The 22,317-nt window shown below is 41.9% G+C and overlaps 1 protein-coding gene across 14 annotated transcripts in view; it reads right to left on the bottom strand.

Moving 5' to 3' along the window:
- PPP6R3 (protein phosphatase 6 regulatory subunit 3) overlaps window positions 1–22,317 on the bottom strand; it is a 123,335-nt gene that overhangs the window by 81,011 nt on the left and 20,007 nt on the right. For 11 of the 14 annotated variants that reach the window (XM_043452469.1, XM_043452473.1, XM_043452474.1 and 8 more), the window contains exons 2-3: window positions 20,182–20,278; window positions 3,906–4,059 (exon numbers count right to left, since the gene is read on the bottom strand). The gene's annotated coding sequence lies outside the window, so the exon portion shown is untranslated. The remainder of the gene's footprint in view (window positions 1–3,905; window positions 4,060–20,181; window positions 20,279–22,317) is intronic. The other 3 variants (XM_043452470.1, XM_043452472.1, XM_043452471.1) reach the window with 1 other exon arrangement.

Raw genomic sequence — 22,317 nt, 5'->3', positions numbered from 1 at the left:
CAACAAAAAAACAGAAAGGATTATGCAACTTTCCAGATGCTTAGTGGGCTGAAACCCACACAATCCTCCACTCCTCTGGAAGCTCTAGTAAAACAACAACAACAGACAAAGGAAAGGAAACAACAGCCAAGAAGGCGGCCAACAAATTTATGAGAAGATAGAAAATGGGGAACAATTCAGGAAGTCCATCATCCAAGTAGCAGAAATTTTAGAAGAACATATTTTAATTCACCACCAACCTCCCTTGTCCAAAAAAATTTTTTCTCAGTGCATAAAAATGTGACTCTCCCCTTAGGACCTACACATGGTATCACACAGAATGTGAGAAGATCCTTTAAGATACAGTGTAAAAGTCAACAGGACTAGAGATTTTAAAAACAGAAGAAGAATATTTAAACTTTTCTAGTGAGACAAAACTTAAAAAAGAACTGGAAGTCAAAACGACATCAGTTTTCTCAATAGTAATTCTAGAAAAGAACATTTTCAGACCTGGAAGTTCGGAAAGATTTGTTCACAATTTCTTCAGGAAGCTACTGGAAAAAAAGCTGGGCAGTAAGCCACAAGCAGAAGACACAGAATCCATGAAGCCAAAGCCAGGGCTCCCACACACCGAGCAGCAAAGACAACCCCCAGGAGGGGTGCACTGCAGCTACAGACAACGGCAAGAGAAGCCAGCGTGAAGCAGGCCACGAGGCAGGGGCTCTGGAAAGGAGATGTCCAAGGAAAAGTATTGCCAGATGGACGTTACCGTGTTGAGAGGAATTTTGCAAATTAAGGCAGAGATTTAAAAATCAAACAACATATACCATACTTCTACTACTGATCTTAACCAAAGTTGTGCTTTAACTATGCTGGGAGATGGAGAGGGAAACAGCTGTGCAAAGAAGTAAACCTTCATCTTCATAACTGGGAAGTAAGATAGATCAGAAACTGCTACCTACGGTTTTATGATACAGAAATGCAGAAGGAAGCAGAGATGAGGAATCAGCTAAGAGACAGAGGGAGCTGTCCCTGGTGAGTAATCCAAGGATGCAGAGAGGATAGGATGGCCAAGATCAAAGAGAGGACTGCTATTTTTTGTTATTAATCTTGTGATACCATTTGATTTTTAAACTATGTATCTACGTAAGCTACATACCTATGTATGGTAAAATAAAAGATTATGAAAAGAAAATAAAGAGCACTCAGCACAGTCCCTGGCACTCAGGAAGGGCTCTACAAATGTAGGTACAGTCTAGAATCAGGGTTTCATAAAGACTGTCTGGCAGAAAGACCATGAGGCAACTCCACATGCTTAAGGTTCCTCCATACAAAAAAAACAAAGAAATAGAAAAATCCAACCAACAGCAAAAATCAACATGGTACCTTTTGTACTAATCCCGTGAAATTCAAATGTCAGTGTCCATAAAGTTTCAAGGGAACACAGCCGTGCCCTCCTCTACAGTCTGCCTCCTGCTGCTCTCACACCAGAAGGGCCGAGCTGAGCATTCGTGACAAGAGACCACACGCAGGCCTCGCATCACCTGGGGCTGCAGCTGGGCTACGAACTGCAGACGTGGGTGTAACACAACAGTGCTCCAAGTGCCGCACGCTGCACTGCAGTGCTTTATTATTTCCAGTGCACACCCAACATGTCAAAACAAGAAAAGAAAATCTGGACTTCAAATGCTGTGTTTTTAAGGTACAATGGGATATGGACTATTTTGTTATGAAATTAGAGGGCAAAGCACTGTTTATTATGCGATCACGCCATCCCTGTGCTGAAAGCACACACTGCATGTTGACGTCAGCAGACTAAGCAGTCACTGCAGTATCCCCAACTCACAAGAAAGCAACAGTCAGAAAAGTTAGAGAATACTAAATGGAATATCTTCTAACAGGAAAATTTCTTCATAAAAAATGAAAATAAAACTTCAATCAAAGCTGGTCTGTTAACAAGTTCAAGAAGCCAATGATGACTTTCCTTGATTCTTGATGACTTTAAGATCTTGGAGTTGTCATTTATTTGAGGAGTCTGAAGTGACGAAGAATTAGCTTCTATGAACAGTCCATGTTAAACAACTACAGGCAGAATACTGTCAGAGAAGCTGAGCAGAGATGAAATCACTGCAACCTGCAGTAGAATCTGCCACGTGTGCCCAGTCGCTCAGTTGGGTCTGACTCTCTTGCTGCCATGATGTGCTACGTTGATGGTGGTAAAATTTTGCGTATGGGGAAAAAAGGCTTAATCAGACAGATTTAGTTTTTGAGATCCAGTATCACAATAGAAAAAAAGGATAAATGTTATCAATAATATATACTTCCCAATAAACATAAAAACATGGTGAACCTGTAAAATAACCAACTGAATTCAAGCTGGAGGTCTCTGTGGGGTTCTGAAATTAGTACCGCTGTTCCCACTGCCCCCAGCTCCGAACCAGTGGATAAAGACAAAACAATATGATCGTGTGTGTTACAAGTATCCTCTTTATTGAGTCAGACGGTCAGATCAGTTTATTACTGCATGCTCCTGGACTTATTAATAAAGCTGAACCCTTGACTGAGTTCTCCACTCAGGCAGGCAGGCAGGCAACTGAAGAGTCCAAACCTGCAGAGTGAGAACCTATACTAGGGCGGAGGAAAAGGGGGCTGGGCCCCCTGAACAAAAACAACCAAACCAACCAACCATATGAGACAAGCTGCCAAGGGTGAATGGGAATTCACTTAAGGGAATTCTTCCCCCCAGGATGTATAAAGAATAATATGAAGATAAAAGCTGGACAAAACAGGGGCTTCCCTGGTGGCTCAGTGGTAAAGAATCTGCCTGCCAATGCAGGACACACGGGTTCGATCCCTGATCCAGGAAGATTCCACACGCTGCAGAGCACCCAAGCAACGACTGACACTGAGCCCGGGCCCCAGAGCCCAGAATCATAACAAGACAGGCCGCCGCCACCAGCAGCCGGCACACCCCAGCAGGGCAGCCCCGCTCTCGGCAACCGGGGGAAGCCCCGCACAGCATCAAAGATCGGCACAGCCAGAAATAAATAAATAAATAAAGCTGGACAAAACAGGAGATGTAGAGAGAATCTCTCTTTAAGAAAGAGCCAGTGCTTCACTGTGTGAGCAGAAGGGGGTGCTGAGGAAAAGTCCTTCATGGGGGCGGGGGGGGGGGAGGGTGGTGCCCACACGCAAAGGGGCTCACTGCCTAGGAATTCGAGGCACTCACTGGGGTTTAGAGGCAGAGAACTATCACAACAGAACCACTGTAGCATCTCCTGAGACACTGGAGCCTGAAACGAGGATGATTAAACAGTCCATGCCCACCTGCTCCTCCAGATACTACAGAGCAGCGAAACTGGATTAAGATGTGTACACATCCCCCAAAAGGTCCTACCAGGCCACTTTCTATTAAGTGCCAATTGACCCCAAAGTCAAGTATGTTAGACTCTGGTCTTTAACAAAAAACTTCAGGAAAGACTTGTAAGGTGATAATAACTAAGACTCAAAAGAGTCAGGTGGCTGGCTAGAAGCCAGATGTCCCCTGGCTGGTATGAAACAAAACAAGCCCCCACCCCCCAACACACACACAGGGCCAGCTGGCCAAGGGGTGGCAGGTGGGTCTCTACTAGCAGTCTTGCTCTGGCATGCTGCCTTATCCAGTCCCTAGGGCCCAGCTCAATCCCACCCCAACCCCCATCCTCTGGAAACTGGGAATCCCATGGGTACTGAAGATTCCAAGACATCCCAGAGCAAACTACAGAGGCTGCTATTTAATTTCCTAAAAATACCATAGTGTCACAGAACCAGACCACCTCAGAGACGACCCAGACGGGTCCACCTAGACTCCAGGGTCTCACAACAGAAAACTGCTTTCCTTGATGTAACTCATGGAAAGAAACTCCTCATTATCATTGTGACCTTACCTTTCAAACCAAGTTTAAAAATTAAAAGAAATGTTTTCTTCTCTGTGGCTCCTTGCCCATTACAGGTTCTCCTGGAAATGGCTGTCTTCCAATTTACTGCATTAGCAGATCAGTAGGAATAAAGTAGGATGGTGGACATTGGGCAGAAGTTCTCCTATAAAGAAAAAGAGAGTCAAAATCACAGTGCGTTCTTTTTCGGTCTAATGAGAGCTGCCACTAAAGATAATGGCACAAGGTCTTCACACACAGCTAAACCTCAGAGGACTGAAAAGTTCCGGCTAATTGAAATGTTTTCTATGTAACAAGAGGGAAAAGGCATGGCCATCCTTCTACTTAAGTTCTTACCCTACACTAAACAATAACCCAGAAACAGAGACATAAGAATGAACAAATAAAATGCACATGCTTATCTTTACCTTATGAAAACATCAATGACATTCTCACTCAACACAGGGTTAGTTAACAGCAAAGGCATCATATTTCAAAATACTAAAACAAATTTTTAAAGTACTCTCTTGTAGCCCCATGTAATACCTTTAAACAACTGTAACTTACCAGAAATTGTAAGCTAAACATTAAGTTCACTTAAGCACTGAAGTGAAAGTGAAGTCACTCAGTCGTGTCCAACTCTTTGTGACTCTGTGGACTGTAGCCCACTAGGCTCCTCCGTCCACGGGATTCTCCAGGCAAGAATACTGGAGTGGGTTGCCATTTCCTTCTCCAGGGGATCTTCCCGACCCAGGGATCGAACCCAGGTCTCCCACATTGCAGGCAGACACTTTAACCTCTGAGCCACCAGGAAAGCCCCACTTAAGCACTAGCTGCAGCCAAATCCTGTCTCTAATGTGAATCAACCAGATGCTACACATGAAGGACTTTAAACTGTCTTTCAAGGCACTTCGTTTAAACCTAAACACTGCAGGAAAAGACACAAACTATGGATAATATACTAATTAGAAGTCTTATAAGGATGCAGTCTACAAGGCATCTCAAAATAAAGGCTGTTCATTTCATGCCATTGTTCCACAAAACTCACACTACAGGGTGATCAACTAAACATTTTCCCTCAAACAAGATAATAAATAGAAACAATGCTAACCACTTGCTAAAAGAAAATGAATCAACAAAAGCCTAGTTTATTATGAAGAAAATATTTGATTCTGAAAACAAAGCATTTTACCAGTGAAATGTTTTCTAAACAAAACCTTGAAAAAGTTAACTAATCACCTAGATTTTTGCTTTACATCATAAGAACACCTCCATAGTCCTCAGATGTGACTAACTCAGTGTGCTGGTGTAATGAGTGGGTTTCTAAATGTTGCAGGTAATTCTAGTCCCATCACAACCACTCTCCGTGGAAGGGGTTCCAAAGCCCTTTAAAAATCCAATGAAGTTACTTACGTACTCCACAAAATGCATACGTGCCCCACACATTTGGCATTTAACTTCAAGTAGGTGTAGGGCCCTCAAGTGATCTACTATCTTTTCTCCCACCAGTCAAGACCACCCACTTCCAGGCTGGTCAATCACAGGCTCCCAGCAGAGCTGTACCGACCTGCCAGCCCCAATGTGCTGCAAACTCCTGCCCAGGGAAGCCAAATGATAAAACAGCCATCAAACACACTCACAGCATCACAAATCCAGGTGCTTATGAAGTTGTAAAAAGTAAGACTTCTCTGGAAAAAGGTCTGTGTTAATTATTTAGTCTTTTCTCTTAGACTAATTATGGCAAAGAGTGGGGTCTATACTATCGATATTAAGAAATCTCGTTATTCCAAAGTGAGAATGTGAGAAACAAGATCAAAAGATAGAAAACAGAATGCAATGGTACGTTAAGTGCATTCTTATTACTCCTGGGTAAAGAATGTATACTGAACATACACTGAAATGCCTCTAAAACTACAGTGAAAGAACTGTCTTGGTGTTTTGTCTTGCTTTTTAAAGGCATAATCCCAAGAATCAACAAAATTAGAGGAGTGCTGGAAGGAAGCAAAAGGAACACTGGCTGAAAAAGGTTATTCAATGAACGCTTAAGATTCCCAAATCCCCTTGGCCTTCTTCCATCCCTCCCAGCCCCAGATGACAAGAGGAAGCCAGAAAGGATGGTGACCACCGCAGAGCTAAGGATGGGTTTGCCACTAAAAACAGAAGGACCCTGTGAACTGCAGAAAGAATGCAGAGTGAGGCCCACTCATCTGTCCACCCCACCCCCTCCAAATTCTCCTACTGGGCTCTGCCGTTTCCAGCTAGGAGGAAGACTGCTAATGACTTCTTATCACTGACCTCAAGAAAGGCAGGCCTGAAAATCCTGACATTGGGTACTTCCCAACCAAAGGAGCTCAACCAGTCACTCTGATAAACAGTTCCCAGCCAATGAGCTCCTACCCACGAATGGAGTCTCCAACCAGCCACCCTTACTTTCATCTTTCCTTTAACAGTTTTCAATGTAAACCTGCAGTTTACAACAGTTGCAAGACCAGAACAAGAAATTCCCACAAAGCCTTCACCTAGACTCACAACTAATCACTATATCACTTTTGCTTTCTCCCATCCCAAACATCTGAATTTCTACAGCCATCATGTTCTTTACCTTTAAATAGTTCACTAGGTGTTTCCTAAGATCAAGGATATTCTCTTATACAACCACAGTACTTATGTCAAAATCAGGAATTTAACACATTAACAGTCCCACATAGACTATATAGTTCACATTCCAATTCTGCCAATTGTTCTATGATGTCCCTGATGGAAAGCCCCTTTCACCTCAATTCAGGCTCACACATCACACCTGACATTGTGTCTCCATCTAAAACAGTTCTTCAGCAATTCTTTGTCTTTCATGGCATCTCTGAAGAACCCAGGCTATGAATTTCTGGCAGTAACACCACACAAGTGGTAAGTGAGGTTTGTTTTTCCTAGAGTATCACGTAAGTAGTAAGATGGTATCAATGTGTCCCATTATTGGGATTTTGATCACTTAGTGAAAATGATATTTGTCTTATTTCTTCACTGTAAAATAACCCTTTTCCCCTCAGTAATTAACTAGTAAATAATCTGTATGAAGATAAATTTTTGATATTACATTCTTAAAACATTCACCCAATAGTTTTAGTAACCTCTGGCAATTCTTGTCTGAATCAACTGCTATTGACAGTTATAAAATTATGTTTATTTTGTAAATCTACTGTTCCTTCTACACTTATCAGCTGACATTATAACTAAGCATAACAACATGTTTCAGATTAAACTTTTACATTTTCTGCCCCAGCTCTGAAATCACCCACTTCTCCAAGGACTCCTCGTTCCTTATAGTGGAAGATGTGATTTAGAAATAAAGATCTGAGGACTATGTTCATAGACAGTGAACAAAGCTGAGAAAGAATGGAACTGTTGTATGAATTCAACTCTATGTGTTGTGTAACTTTTAAATATGAATGAAAAACACAGGTTCTGATAACATCTCAGGAAAACCTCTATCATGAAACATAGAGAACAAAACAAACAGAAAAATGCAGGATGGAGGAAAGACTACACAAGGAAAAAAGTACCTTAAATTATTTGACATCCTCAGGGAGATAAACCTGTGTGTGTGTGTGTTCAGTTAGTATACTCATCAAATAAAAACAGCATACTATTCAAAAGGGCACCGAGAATCATCGGCAGACTAATACATACGGAAAATTATTTCCAACCCAGAAGTCTATACCCAGCCAAACTATCAATAAAGAATACACAGAGAGTCTCAGAAGATTTACCTCCCACAGTCCATTCTCACAGAAAACCGCTAGAGACTGTGCCCCCGTAAAACAAGAGGGAGAACAACACGAAAGACAACAACAGAGAAACAGGAGACGACGACCAGAGGCAAGAACTCCCAGGGTCCCAGCAGGGAGAGCATGCCGTCCAGTCTGGAGCAGGTAAAACTTCAAATGATTAAGCTGATGGAATACCTGAATATGTAACTGGTTAAAAGTCTAAGGCTAAACTAGTGATTGATACATTAAAGGAAAAAAAAAAAAGCATCATTTCCTAAGAATACCAGAAGCTGTTTACAAAAAGTATTTGTAATTGACCACTTGACACTATAAACAGCAACCCAAGTAATAATGGATAAATACTGATTTAACCAAAATTGCAACAGAACTATACTGGAGAGACAGGGAAGAGGGTGCAGTGTTGGGGGTGGGGGGCAGCTAATCCTTATCCGTCCTCTCTTTTCACAGCAGGAAATCAAAACTAAAAAGAAAAAAAATCAGCAAGCATGCATACAAGTATGAACTCTTCCAAAATGCTCTTCAGACATATGGAGGTAAATATGTATTTTTTTAAATGGGCTAAAAGAGTTCTAAGTAATATAGTTACCTTCAGGGAAGAGGGAAAAGAGGGAGGGGTGCCTAGGAAATGCTGTCATCTATCCTACCTCCTAAAACTGGTTCACCCTTAACTGGAGGTATGCAAAATTGACGCCAAAAGAATTTTTTTTCAAATACATTTTAAGAAGAATATCAGACTGGGAGAGAGCATTAGATGTTGAGACGAGAGAAGTGTAACGTCAGCCACTCACTAGTCATGTGACCTAACACAAGTCCATTTCTTCATTTACAAAATAAAGGAGCTGGGCTAAATTAAGTCTAAACTTCCTTCCTGTTTCAATAAATTTATAAATCTAATATAAAAATAATCAAAATTCTAAATATGGTGCCAGTGGCCATGGACAGCAGCAAATTAAATTACAGAAAGAATGAAGCAAGACTTGGTGAAATAATAAATGGAGAGAGAAGTAAAATGGGGGAAAAAAATTCTGTTTTAAGCCTGTGGGTACCAAGATGGTGCTGATGGTGAAGGTGAAATGAGAATAGCATTGTCTGATTAACGAAGACAAAAGAGTTCCCAATCCTGGCAAGGACAAAATGAGAAAAGGACATCGCTACAGAGCAGTGGGACCAACTGCACAGTCATAGAAGCTAAAGGAGGAAAATGGAGATTTGCTACTAAAGAATCATCTGATGTCTCAGTCCTCCCGGGTTACAACAGAATACCGTACATTCATAATTTACAAACAAAAGAACTAGACTTCTCACACTTCTTGAGACTGGGAAGTCCATTGTCTGGTGAGGACCCCCTTTCCTGGTTCACAGACAGCGGCCTTTTCTGGATCCTCACACAGCAGGAACGGGTGAGGAACCCAGGAACCCTCTGGGATTACCAATCCCATTCATTAAAGTGCCACTCTCATGACCTCATCACCCCAAGGCCTCACTCCCCTAAACCATCACACTGAGGATTAGGTTTCAACATAAGAATCCTGGAGTGGGACACAAACATTCAAGCTATAACAACTGATAGCTTTAGATTATTCTCTCAGAGGAAACGGATCCAGAGGAGCGCCCTCAAAAAAGGGAAAACAAGATTTTTTTTAAGATAATATACTTTTACTTTCATATTTATTCTTGTCAATCATTCTTTAAAGGAATGACCCTATCATAACCTACAAATATAACCCTATCAAAAAGGGGGTCCTCTTTCCAATACCAATCAGTCTGATCAAGGCCAATGAAGAGAATGTAAGAACATAATTATAAAAATATCAGTCAAGAATGAGGGCTGAGTTTAGCCTAAAACAGCAAAGGAACAGATTCTCAACTAAAGAGTAACTAAATATGTACTTGCTTAGTCACAGAACTCGAGAATAGCAAGAGTGAACGTCTACCCTTACAAACCCTTTGTGCCAGCATCATACACGTGCTTCTCAATCCTCTTAGGTATTATTCCTATCCTGTAGTTGAGAATAACAAGAAAGGACTTACTCCAAAAGAACACTGAAATTATTATTTTTTTAAATTCACTTTGGGGGAAGAAAGGAATAATAACCTCTCTCCATGCTCTTACATGAATTTTTAATATAAATTCCCTGATATTCTTCACAGATGCAAATTCACAAGAGGAAACTACAGCTATTACATAATAGGCAAGAAAATATTTTCTCCTTGTATCATATATCATACACAAACAACTAAAAACAACCTCTCAGTTACAAACAGGTGAAACAGCCTAGAGGCTGGACACACAGAAGAAGTAACTACTGTTACTAGCAAGTCCTGAGATAGGCCAACTCAATCGTTTCCATGTGGCTTTTAATAATCTTTTTTCTGCAAGTGTGCTCACACATGTTCCCCAAAAACCTAAGTCTAAAAAGATGCAAGATAGTGAGATGGGAAGACAATCCATAATATTTTGTTCAACGTTTTATCAATGACTAACACACAGAAAATAAATTAACCCCCCCCCATATTCTGACCACAAAAATCGTCAAAAATGAGCACACAAACACTCGTAATTGAGAGAAACAACCTAAATAAGTAACATCACTTGATAACTTCAGAGGCATCTTTATATATATATATATACACAGTATATATTATATATACAATAATTGTGTATGTGTATTATACATATATGTACACACACATATGTAACTATCAGCTAATTTCAGAAATACCAATTTAATACAAGCTGTGGCAAAAAGACAGACTTTGAAAGCAGTAATCAAAAATATCTGTACCAAGAATACAAAAAGACTACTTTTTAAAGTATAAAACTCCCAAGGTAAATCCATACTACCACCTTTCAAAAGCAAAATCATGTATGTAAAGTACCTTAAGTAAAAACTTTAGCCCCTAATCGGATTACATCATCGTCTGGCTATGTACCCTAATGGACACTCAAATCACTGCCATCGTGCATAAAGTCAATCCAACCCAAGTTGCTATTAAAATGGAGCCAAATCCTAAATTAGTAAATTAGCATCCAAAGTAAAGCCCAGAAAACCAACTCTGCCTGTTACAATGTCAGTGTGCAGAGGGGTAGAGCAATGGTACAAAAGACAGGGTTCCAATCGCCAAAGCTATACTTAGCTGGCTCACCCACAGTTACACATCAAGCTTAATTTGATGTAAGAGCTGAAACTCCCATAATCCACAGTACAACAAGAAAGACGTGCTGTAGGACATCTTGGTAACCAAGCGAGTAATATGTGAAACCCAAGCACAGAGACTGGAAAACATGCTAAGCAACATGAAGGTGAATGAATATATTCACTGAGAACTCAACCTAGGAATGGGATTTTCAACTAGCAAACCAAGATATCTAAGACATGAAAAAGGAAAAGTCCTTCAAATAGGCTCTTGGTTACTGTCCGAAAGAGTAGATGAAACAGGAATGGAGAAAAGACCCAAGTCACAACCACAAGCACTGCCACAAGCTCCTACTTTTAAACACAAATCTGATTCCTAACTGGCAATTCTAATCATACTCATAACTCTTGGTGTCCGTCACCAACATTTCTAAAGTTGTAAAAAAAATAAATAAATTTTTTTAAGGTAAATACTCTGTACCTACACTGTCCAATACAGTAAGCCATTTGCCACACACAGTCATGAGTACCTGCAATACACCTAGTTAAGACTAAGGAACTAAATTCTCAATTTTAATTTAAATAGCCCCACTGAGCCCAGATAAAGTATACTATTTTACTGGACAGCACTGTTCCAGCTCACATTAGATATGAAGCACAGAATAAAACATTTATTGTCTATAATCTTGGGTTAAGTTCACATCTATAGGCTTCAGTTTTCTCAATCAAAATATGTAAAGAGGGTTCCCACTGTCTCTGTGACTAAAAATAAATCAGGGCAGCAGGTAAACGAGTTCTAATGCCTTCCTTAGAACTGTTGTGAAGTAATTAAAGCCATACTTCCCCCTCAAACTTCTGGCAGATTACCTCACTCTGATCATACAAGGGTATCACACTACCCCTCACTTCACGAAACTTAACAGGGAAGACCATGAGAACACCGATTCAGTTCAGTCCACCTTTGGACAAGTAACCTCACCTTTTCAAGCTTGTTTTCCTAAATGTAAGATGAGAGGATTAGACTAAACGATCGTTTAAGATGCTTCAAATCCTGAACTACTCCTTTTCTGTGGCTCTATGAAGAACATAAGTGAAACCAAGATACCCCAAGAAATGAAGAAAAAGGAATCAATGAATAACCAGTCTCACACTCAAAAGAGATTAAATTTAAACAAGATCTTAAAGTAGACAGTCCCAATGATAGAGAATTTAAAGTCACACAGTGTCAGTGTCCTCTGCTGGGAGACCAGCTTGGTCTGTTTAGGGTCTCCAAAGCAGTGAGATCAGGAGACCAGACTGCTGCGGGAGGCGCGAGATCAGCGGCACAGAGGCGGCGCGGTCCCGCCCCTCAGAGCGCACCGAGGCCTTCCTCCCCCGGCGGGCGGGCGGCGGTGGGGTCGCCACCGCCACACGCAGGCTCCGCGGACAACGCCAGACGTCTGCCTACCCTGTCAATGATCCAAACCAAGTAAAACGATCCTCTCATGAAAGGAGTTGTGGCTATTTTTAGATTAAATAAGGAAAATGGGAGTGAATTCATCCATGAACCTTTAACTTATATCCATCTTTCCTGCGATCTACAGCTCAGAACATATAAAAAACAGGACAAAAAATCCTAACAGGAAACTGGAGAAGGGAATAGTGACGAATAATTTATGTGACGTGTGTTAAAACGCAGATCAAGAGAGAACGACAGGTTTAACACTGCTCTCCAAAGGTGTATTTTCAAATATCTTCTGTGCCAATAACAGACCAACTGGCATTTTTCTCAATCTTATAAAATGGAGGGATGGGTTCACTGTCAAAGTACCTCATTTATAGCATGGTAGAAAAAAACAAAACCAAATGTTTTATCTGATACTGACTTTCCTTTACACTACAGGTGATTTAACCAGGGCGCCACTGATGACCATTTAGTTTTCAATTTTTACTATTATCAAAAAATGCCACTTCCCAAAAGTGGAACTGCTGGATTGAACAAGGCCCATTTCTGATTAGGCACACAAAGCCTCAGGGCTCTCCCCGGAGGTCATGGCTACTCCCACCAGCCTCGCCTGGTTCTTCACACCCATGCCCAGCAAAGTCTTCTCCTGGGAGCACTGTGTTTGTCTAAGAGCCATTTATACTTCACTTTTCTCCAACTGTCTGTTTATATCTTTTGTTTGTTTTTCTACTGGGCTCGTCTTCTCAATGATCTGTAGTGGTTCTTTAAAAGTAAAAGAAAAGGAGCCCTCTGTCACAGAGCATTCCCTCTTCCACTCAGTCCAATCTGGTGTCTATCTGTACCACTCAACTGAAACTGCCTCTTCAAGTCACCAGTGACCTCCAGATGGGGCTAAGTCTAAGGGAACCCCTCTGTCCTCGTCTCAACTTCGTGCTCGGAGCAGTCAGCACATTTTACGGCTAGACCCCCCGACTGACGCAGTCTCTCTCCTCGGCTTCTCTGAGATCACATCCTCCTTGTTTTCTTGCTGGCCACCTCTCGGTCTCCTCTAAGGCAGAGGTTCCCACCAGGTTCAGACTGGACACTACCTAGGTACACTCTCCTAGGCTGACGACAGTGGTCAGGGTGTCAGTTTCCACTTGTTCTATTCACACGATCGCTGCAGCAACTCAAACAAGACTTGGGGAGAATCTTTTTTAAAGGGTTTTGTTGAATAAATGAAGCCATTTCCACAGGTTTTTAAACGTAACTCTATAAGCACAGGAGAGTCAAATTTACAAAACCGATTAAAGCCACCTCTGCACCTCAAACACAGGCACCCGGTTGCCCCTGGATGTCTTGCAAGCATATTAAATTTAATCTCTCCTAAACAGGCTTTTGCTCTCTATCACACACCGATCACCTAACAAATCCTTTCTCACCACATCCGCCCCATCCCAGAAAAGGCACACCCCAGCTGGGGTAGACTCCTTTTTTCTCTCAACATCCAATTCACCAAAATTGTGTCAACTTCATCTTCTGAGCACCTCCCCTTCTCCAGCCTCTCTGGCCACCACCAAGAGGACAGAAACTAGAGAATGGGGCAGTTGTGCCCTTCCCTTGACATACCTTTGTTGTTTAATTCTTTAGAATATTAATAATTGTTTTTTTAATCCTGAGAGATTAAACAGTAGACTTGTTAAGAAAACAAAAATGAAACTGTAACCAAAATTTTAAAATAAAGTTTTTTTTTAAAAAAAAAAAAAGAGGACAGAAACAGCTTCCTAACTGATTCCCCTGCGACTCCTCTGCCCCTTTAAGCCACCGTTCACCTCGGTTCCTAGTCCACGTCCCCTGCCACTTCACGTGAGCAATGACGACACTGATGATAATCTGATCTATGGGGTCTACTGCAGTAGCCATGCCAGGCTTTGGAGCACATGAAACACGGCTAGTATTTCTAGTTCAAACTGAGAAGTGTTCATGTATAAAATACAGCTGACTTCAAAGACTGAGTACAAAAAAGACAAGTGAAAATATCCCATTAATACTTTTGTACAACATGCTGAAATGATAATATTTTGTATTACTGGGTTAAAATACATTAAAATTAACGTCACCTGTTTCCGTTTCATGAGGCCATTAGAAACCTTATGGTTACATATGCAGCTTGCTCTGTATCTGAGACACTGTCCTGGCTCACTGAGGGCACCTGAGTCCACGGGACCAACGTGTAGCAAGCACAGGCCTGGCATCGGCGGGCACCCAGGTATCTGCTGGAGGCACTACGGCCAACAAGCACCATCCTTTATGCACACGCATTTAAAAGTGAAACACGGGAATTTTTACCTCTTACCTGAAGTTGAACCACACTTTAAAGTAAAATTTTTATTAGGAAAACAACTTTACTTTTTTCGTTGTTTAATTCAACAAGTATTTACTGAGACCTGCTCTCCAGAGCCACCAGATTCATGCGTCCCAACTTCCAGCTAGGGCTGTTGTAGGTGCACTGCTGCCCTTTTATTAAGGAAAACCCGTAACGTGGGATCAGAGAATGGTCTTCTTTGCTTCTCATATTTTGCAATTTTACAATAAAACATCACTTGAATGTATACAAATACACGAATACATCCTTTTAAACTATTAAAACAACACACATAAAGTGACAATCTCCTTTTGCCTACCCAGCTCCTTCTAATCAATTTCAGAACTACTAAGAAAACAACTTTACACATACAAGAATTTTAAGAAATACTGTCTACTTCTCTAACAATCATTCTAGTTATATCACTAATTTTTATAATTTTCCATTGTTAAGTTTTCTATCAGAAAGGAAAGACAGAAACGGAGAAGACTGGAAAATCAAGGCGGCCTAAAAAGATTTTGAGTCATCAACCCTTAAAACATTAGTCACCACAACTCAGAAGATCATCCATGATGGCAGGAAAGCTAGTGGACAGTACAAGGAAGAAAAGAAATAAGTAGGTCGCTATTAACACGGAAAGTCTAATAAGTAAGAGGTGAGTAGGGATCATCTTATAATGTACAGTAAGTCCCCCACATACAAATGAGTTCTGTTCCAAGAGCACGTCTGTAAGCCCAATTTGTTTATAAGCCCAACAGAGTTAGCCCAGACACCCAACTAACTCAATCGGCCGTGTAGCGCTGTACTGCAAGAGAGCAATACCCTTTTCACACAAACAGGACATAAAAAGCAAACAAACACAAAGACTAAAACACATTTCCAATCTCACAGCACAGTACCCTGAAAAGCACAGTAGCACAGCACGACAGCTGGCATCGAGTAAACAGGCCAGAAGAGTCACTGCCTGGAGGAAGGAGAGGAGGTGGGGGGTGGCAGAGCTGCAGGGTCGGCCGCATCCGGAGACAAAGGGCGAGCTGCAGGGTCACTCCTGCCTGACGCGGATGGCATTCGATGGCACAGGTTCTGGCTCCTTACTGAATTCGGTTCTATCTACCCTCCTGAAAAAACTACCCAGTGATGTCTGGGCAGTAGTCCCTTTCTCATCACAGGTGACAGGGTAGCGCTGGACTGCATTCTGAAAGGCTGCTGCAACTCCTGGGTACCATTCCATGTTCGGGGCCTGTGACTCACAAGCTCACAGCGCCTCCTCACACAAAGAAAACCTCCCTGCCCCTTCCTGTGTCATAAGTCTCTTCTGAGCAGTACCAGCTCCATCACCGCTGCTTTTACGCCTGCCTCCAGACACCCTGGGCCTGAGACACTGCACTGCGGTACCCCACAGAGTACTGGGAAGTGCCCAACAGCACAGCCACCTGCAGGGGATACACGCACGGGACACCGTACACCAGACACGGGACCGGACACGCCAACAAACACCCGAATCTCTGAAAGTTCACAGCATGAAGGTTTGTATGTAGGGGACTTACTGTACTTAAATGTCCAATCACTACATTGTACACCTGAAATTAATACAGTACTGTATGCCAATAACAAGTGAAAAAACAAAGAAAACAAAACCCCTGGGGGTGAGGATGTGGACCCCCCAAAGACGTGTCAGACCACCTTACGTGATGCCCCGTGACATCTGAACTACGAGAGGGTGGCACCCTCAGAAGGGAAGGCTTCCTCCAGTCAGCGTGAGGTCTCCAGGGAACATGCACTCCTGACGGCTTCACACACACAGAGCACATCTCAAGACATAGTACAGACTATAATCTGAATGAATTTCCATGTGATTCAGGTTGGAAGCCCTTTAAAAATTTCAGTTTGGGGCCACACTAAACCTCCAGAGATCAATCACAACCAAAGTAGAAACGCTAGTGAAACTGCAGTCCAGTTTACCGCCCGCACACAGAAACTCACAGTTACCTGCTTACAAGACAGAGAACTCTGCGGGGATAGAAGGCAAAAAATCCAGGTCTTCCACAACAGGTGGCAAGAGGTATAGGGGGAATTGTTTTAATTGTTAGACTTTATTTGGATCTCAATTTGAAAATATTAGAAAACTATACATATAAAAATTACTGTATTTGAGACAGTTGAAAATTTCAACTCTGATTAGGCACTGGATAGGATCAAGCAACTACTTTGTGGGAGTTTTAGGCTAACCATAAAGGAAAAATTAACTAACTGAATTACATTAATATTAATTCCTCTGCCTCAAAAGACACAATGACAACCCAGAGAGTAGGCAGAGATATTCACCATATTTATATCTCCTGAAAGATTCATATCCAGAATAAAAGAAATCCTACCAAGTGTTGTGTGTGAAAATTTGTCCACAAACTCTTTGACACTTTTCAGAAAATGGAATTTCACTCTCCAAGGTGGGACAAGGTAAGTGACTCTCTTCTAACAAACAGAATATGGCAAAATTGAATGCCACAAGACTTCTAAGGTCGTGTCCTAAAAATCACAGCTTCCGCTTGGTGCCATCTCGCTCAGATCTCCCTCTTTCAGGAGGAAGAGGTCACCACGTCCTGAGGACAGGACCCAGGCCTCAGGACAAAGGCCTGCAGAAAAGGAACTGTGGCCCCCACCACAGCCGGGACTACCTGCTGGGCATGAAAACGAGCCACCTGGGGAAGGATCCTCCAACTCCGGTCAAGACTTGGAAGGCTGATGACATCCAAGCCAAACAGCCCAGCCCAGCCACTTCCAAGTTCCTAAATCACAAAAACTATGAGATAATAAATGTTTACTCTTGTCATAAGCCACGAGGTTTAGGGGTAATTGTTATGAATCAACAGAGAGCTAACAAGATAAAACAGATGATGCAACAGAAAAAAGAGAGGAGACGTAATTATCACTCTTCATTGAAAGGAAAAAAAAAAAAAGGCTTCCCAGGTAGCTCAGCTGGTAAAGAATCCGCCTGCAATGCAGGAGACCCCGGTTCAATTTCTGGGTGGGGAAGGTCCCTGGAGAAGGGATAGGCTACCCACTCCAGTATTCTTGGGCTTAGCTGATGGCTGAGACGGTAAAGAATCCGCCTGCAATGCGAGAGACCTGGGTTCGATCCCTGGGTTAGGAAAATCCTCTGGAGGAGAGCATGGCAACCCATTCCAGTATTCTTGCCTGCAGAATCCCCATGGACAGAGTAGCCTGACGGGCTACAGTCCATGGGGTCGCGAAGAGTCGGACAGGACTAAGCAACTAGGCACAGCATATTCATTTAAAAAGGATAACTATGGGGCAGCGGGGGAAGGACTGAGTTTGGGATCAGCCAATGCAAACTATTATACATAAGACAGATAAACAACAAAGTCCTACTGTAGAACACAGGGAAACATATTCAATATGCTGTGATAAACCACGATGGAAAAGAATGAATGTATTTTGATTTCACTGGCAGTTCAGTGGTTAAGACTCCACACTTCCACTGCAGGGGGCAGGGGTTCAACCCTTGTTCATGGAACCAAGATCCCACATGCTTCATGGTGCAGTCAAAAATAAGTAAATAAAAATGAAATTAAAAAGGACGTGCGTGTGCATGTGTATGTGTATAAAACAATCACTTTACAGTATAGCAGAAATTAACACACAGATCAACTATACTTGAATAAAATTTTTAAAAATAAAATAACTGACCAAAAAAAGGCATGAAAACGTTACTTGACATCACTAGCCCAAGTTACAGCTACTGTAAGGCATCACCACACAGCTAGGAATGAAGGTAAAATGAAAAGGATGAAAGACAGGAGCCATTCAAGAGAGGATGGAGTAAGTGGACACACACCGCTGGGGGAATGTAACCTGGTACTGCCACTTTAGCAGATGCAGCCACAGGTTTCCAAAGAGGAAACCTCTACACCTGCACACCTCTACAACCGAGCAATTTCACCTCCAGGTATATCCCCAACAATCCCACACACAATGTCAAGAGAAAAGCTCAGACACATGTGAACATACCATCGATGTACGGAAGGAATGAGATTGGGCAGAACTAATCAACACAGTTAAGTATCAGGACCCTGGCTGTTCTCAGCAGATGGTATGACTGAAAGTGGACAAAGGGGATGCCTGGGACCCAGTTACCCAGGTGGGTTTCAGACTGTGAAAAGCCATTTATGACGTACACTCTTCTGTATTTCTATCACACTTCAATACAGATTTAAGCCACTAAGAGTCCAGGAGAGATGTGGGGACTGAAGGAGTAAGCGGGGCACTGCTGACCTTGGGTTTATGGGGCTGGAGCTGATTACCTGAGTGTTGATTACACTATTCTATGTTTGAGGATGTTAAAATTTTCCCCTGATAAAGAAGACTTTAAACATACATCAATATAAAATTGGATGGAACTGCTGGTAAAAGTACAAACTAGGGTAGTTTTTCTGGCCATGGATATCAAAGCGTTTTAAAATCTATACATTCCTTGACCCAATTACTCTGCTTTAATGAGTTCATCCTAAGGTGTTCACCCTGAGTTAAAAGTCTTATATATAACAATGTCCAGGGACTTCACTGGCGGTCCAGGGGCTAAGACTCTGTGCTCCCAATGCAGGGGGCCTGGATTCGATCCCTGGTCAGGGAACTAGATCCCATATGCCAAAACTAAGACCTGGCACAATCAAATAAATTAAAAAACAAAAAAAACAAATGTCCAAAGAGTTAATAACGGGGGAGGGGACATCCAAATATAGAGGTCATAGGACACGGTGGGGACCACCACAGGACAAACAATCCAGGTCATCCACAATACATGGAACCTGAGTAACAAAGATTTTATCTACCCCAAGGTTCTTTTATCTATCCAATGAAATACAGTCATTAAAAGTGATGTTGATTCACATCATTATGTCACTGAAAACATGCAAATTATTATGAAAACAATGTGATACCACTACACACCTATTAGAATGGCCAAAGTCCACAAGGCTGACCCCCCCCCCCCCAAATGCTGGGGAGGGTGTGGAGCCTCCGGAACTCTGTCATTGCTGACCAAAGTGCAAAATGGTGCAGGCAATGGGAAGACAGTTTAGCAGCTTGATACAAAACTAAACACATTCTTACCATATAATCCAGCAATCATGCTCCTTGGTATTTACCCAGAGGAGCTGAAAACATGAACAGAAACCTGCACACAGATGTTTACAGCAGCTTCTTCCAAACTTGGAAGCAACCAAAACGTCCTTCAGTGGGTGCGTGGGCAACCTTTTCCCCCTCCCCTCATGTTCTGGAGAAGGAAATGGCAATCCACTCCAGTACTCTTGACTAGAAAATCCCATGGACAGAGGAGCCTGGTGCAGGCTACTGTCCATAGGGTTGCGAAGAGTCGGGCACGACTGAGCGACTTCACTTTCTTTCTTTCATTTTTCTGGGAGGGGGGAAAGGAACTTTTTTTTTTTTTTTTTTAACATCAGGACATTCTGTCCTTAACAAAGCTCACCTTAAAAAAGAAAAAACAACTATTTTACCAGAGCCTGACCCACTGGGGTTTTACCGGAACCTAACCTACCTGGAGGAAGGGAAATATCCAACTCCAGCCCCTCTAACCTTCTGCATGAGGAAAGAGAAGTACACAACTCCAGACCACTCTAGCCATCCTGTACCACCTATGAAAAGGAAAAAAGCAGAGAAGCACTGGTGAAGTTCACAGCTCACCAAAAAACTGAGACTGCATAGGACTACAGAACATTTCCCCTCCCCAAGACAATTACACTGCATTTCCAAAGGTCTGTTCTTCACATTTCCCTTTACCAGTGTATCATGTCTGCCTTTCAGAAAGATTGCAAAGCATACTAAGGCAAAAAGTAGCTTGCAAAGACTGAGCAAGCATCAGAAGCAGTCACTTATAGGGACACTTTCCTGGGGTCCAGCAGTTAGGACTCCGCAGCTCCACTGCAGGGGCGCAGGTTCGATCCCTGGTCAGAGAGCTGGGATTCCACAGGCCATGTGCTGTGCCCCCAACCAGAAAACAAAACAAAAGCAAAAAAAAAAGTCATGTATGCCACACACACTGAAATCATCAGAACAGAAAAGCTAAGGGCTTTAATGGGAAAGGTAGACAACATGCAAATAGAGAAAAAATAATCAAAACAAACATTCGAAGGATCAAAGAAATGCTTCAGACCAAACACTAACAGAAAGGGACAATGTCTTTGATAGACTTGTTAGCAGACTGGACATAGCTGAGGAAAGAAACTCTTGAGCTTGAAGATGTAACACCAGAAATTTCCAAAATGGAAAAGCAAAGAGAGAAGACAAAAACAAATATGGGATGGGGGCGGGGGGTGTGTGCAGAACATCCAAGAACCGTGGGAAACTATAAAAGGCATAACATACATGTAATGGGATACTGGAAGAAGGGAAAAGGAATAGAAACTATATTTGAAGCAATAATGACCAAAAATCTCCCCAAATTATTATCAGACACCAAACCACACATCAGGAATCTCAGGGAACACTAGCAAGATTTTTCTGTATTTACAGAAAAATAAAAACCTACGCCCAGGTATACCTGGGGGTATACTGTCTACAAGAAACCCACTTTAATACAGAAACCCAACACTCTAATAGTAAAGGAATGGAGCTGTGCCATACTAACACTAATTAAGCAAGTGGGAGGAGCTATAGTAACTGCAGACAGAGAAGACTTCAGGGCAAAAAGTCATTACCGAAATGAAAAGGGGGCCAGTACTCCAGTAAGACATGACAATTCTTAATGCTATGCACCTAACAACACAAACACAAGTTAAAAACAGATACAACTGCAAGGAGAAATAGATGAATTCACTTTTACAGTTATCGACTTTACTACTCCTCTATCAGAAACGGATATATCCATCAGACAGAAAATCAGTAAAGACATAACAGAACTCAACAGCACCATCAATCAAATCAACTGTAAATAGTTGACATGTATGGACTACGGCATCCAACGACAGAAAATCATACATTCTTAGACGCACATGGAGCATGCGCCAGGCCAGTCCGTGTTCCATGAAACACACCTTAACAAACAAAGAGCAGAAGTCATACCACGCCTGCCCTTAGACCGCATGCAGTCAAGCCAAGCCAGTGACGGAAACACAGCTGGCAAAGCCCAAAGGACTTGAAGATTCCAAATCATACTTCTAAAAAGTCCATGGATTAAAGAAAAAATTCTCAAGAGAAACTTCAAAAATATCGAACAAAATGAAAATACAACTTATTAAAATTAGAGGGATGCAGAAAAACATTGCTTAGATTAAAATTTATAGAATTGAAAGCACATATCAAAAAAGAAAAATCTAAAATCAATAATCTAAGCTTTCGCCTTAGAAAAGCAAATTAATTACAAGCTAAGCAGAAACTGAAATAATAAAAATTAGAGCAGAAAAGAATTTTAAAACAAGAAATCAGAAGAGGAAATCAACAAACCCAAAAGCTGAGTATCCCCGCCCCCACCCCCTGCCAAATCAATAAAGTAAGACTTTTGCCAGACTAAGGAAAAAAGACCTGAATTACTAACATTAGAAATGAAAGGGGAATCACTACAGATCTCATATGCAACAAAAGGATAATAAAAGAGTATTATGAACAACTCCATAGCCACAGATTTGATAACTTAGATGAAATGGACCAACTCCTTGACAGATACAATCTGTCACAA

This window comes from Cervus canadensis, chromosome 29, assembly GCF_019320065.1.
Source record: "Cervus canadensis isolate Bull #8, Minnesota chromosome 29, ASM1932006v1, whole genome shotgun sequence".
Lineage (NCBI taxonomy): Eukaryota > Metazoa > Chordata > Mammalia > Artiodactyla > Cervidae > Cervus > Cervus canadensis.
Note: the sequence above shows the minus strand (reverse complement) of the source record. Positions and strands in the feature narration are given on the sequence as shown.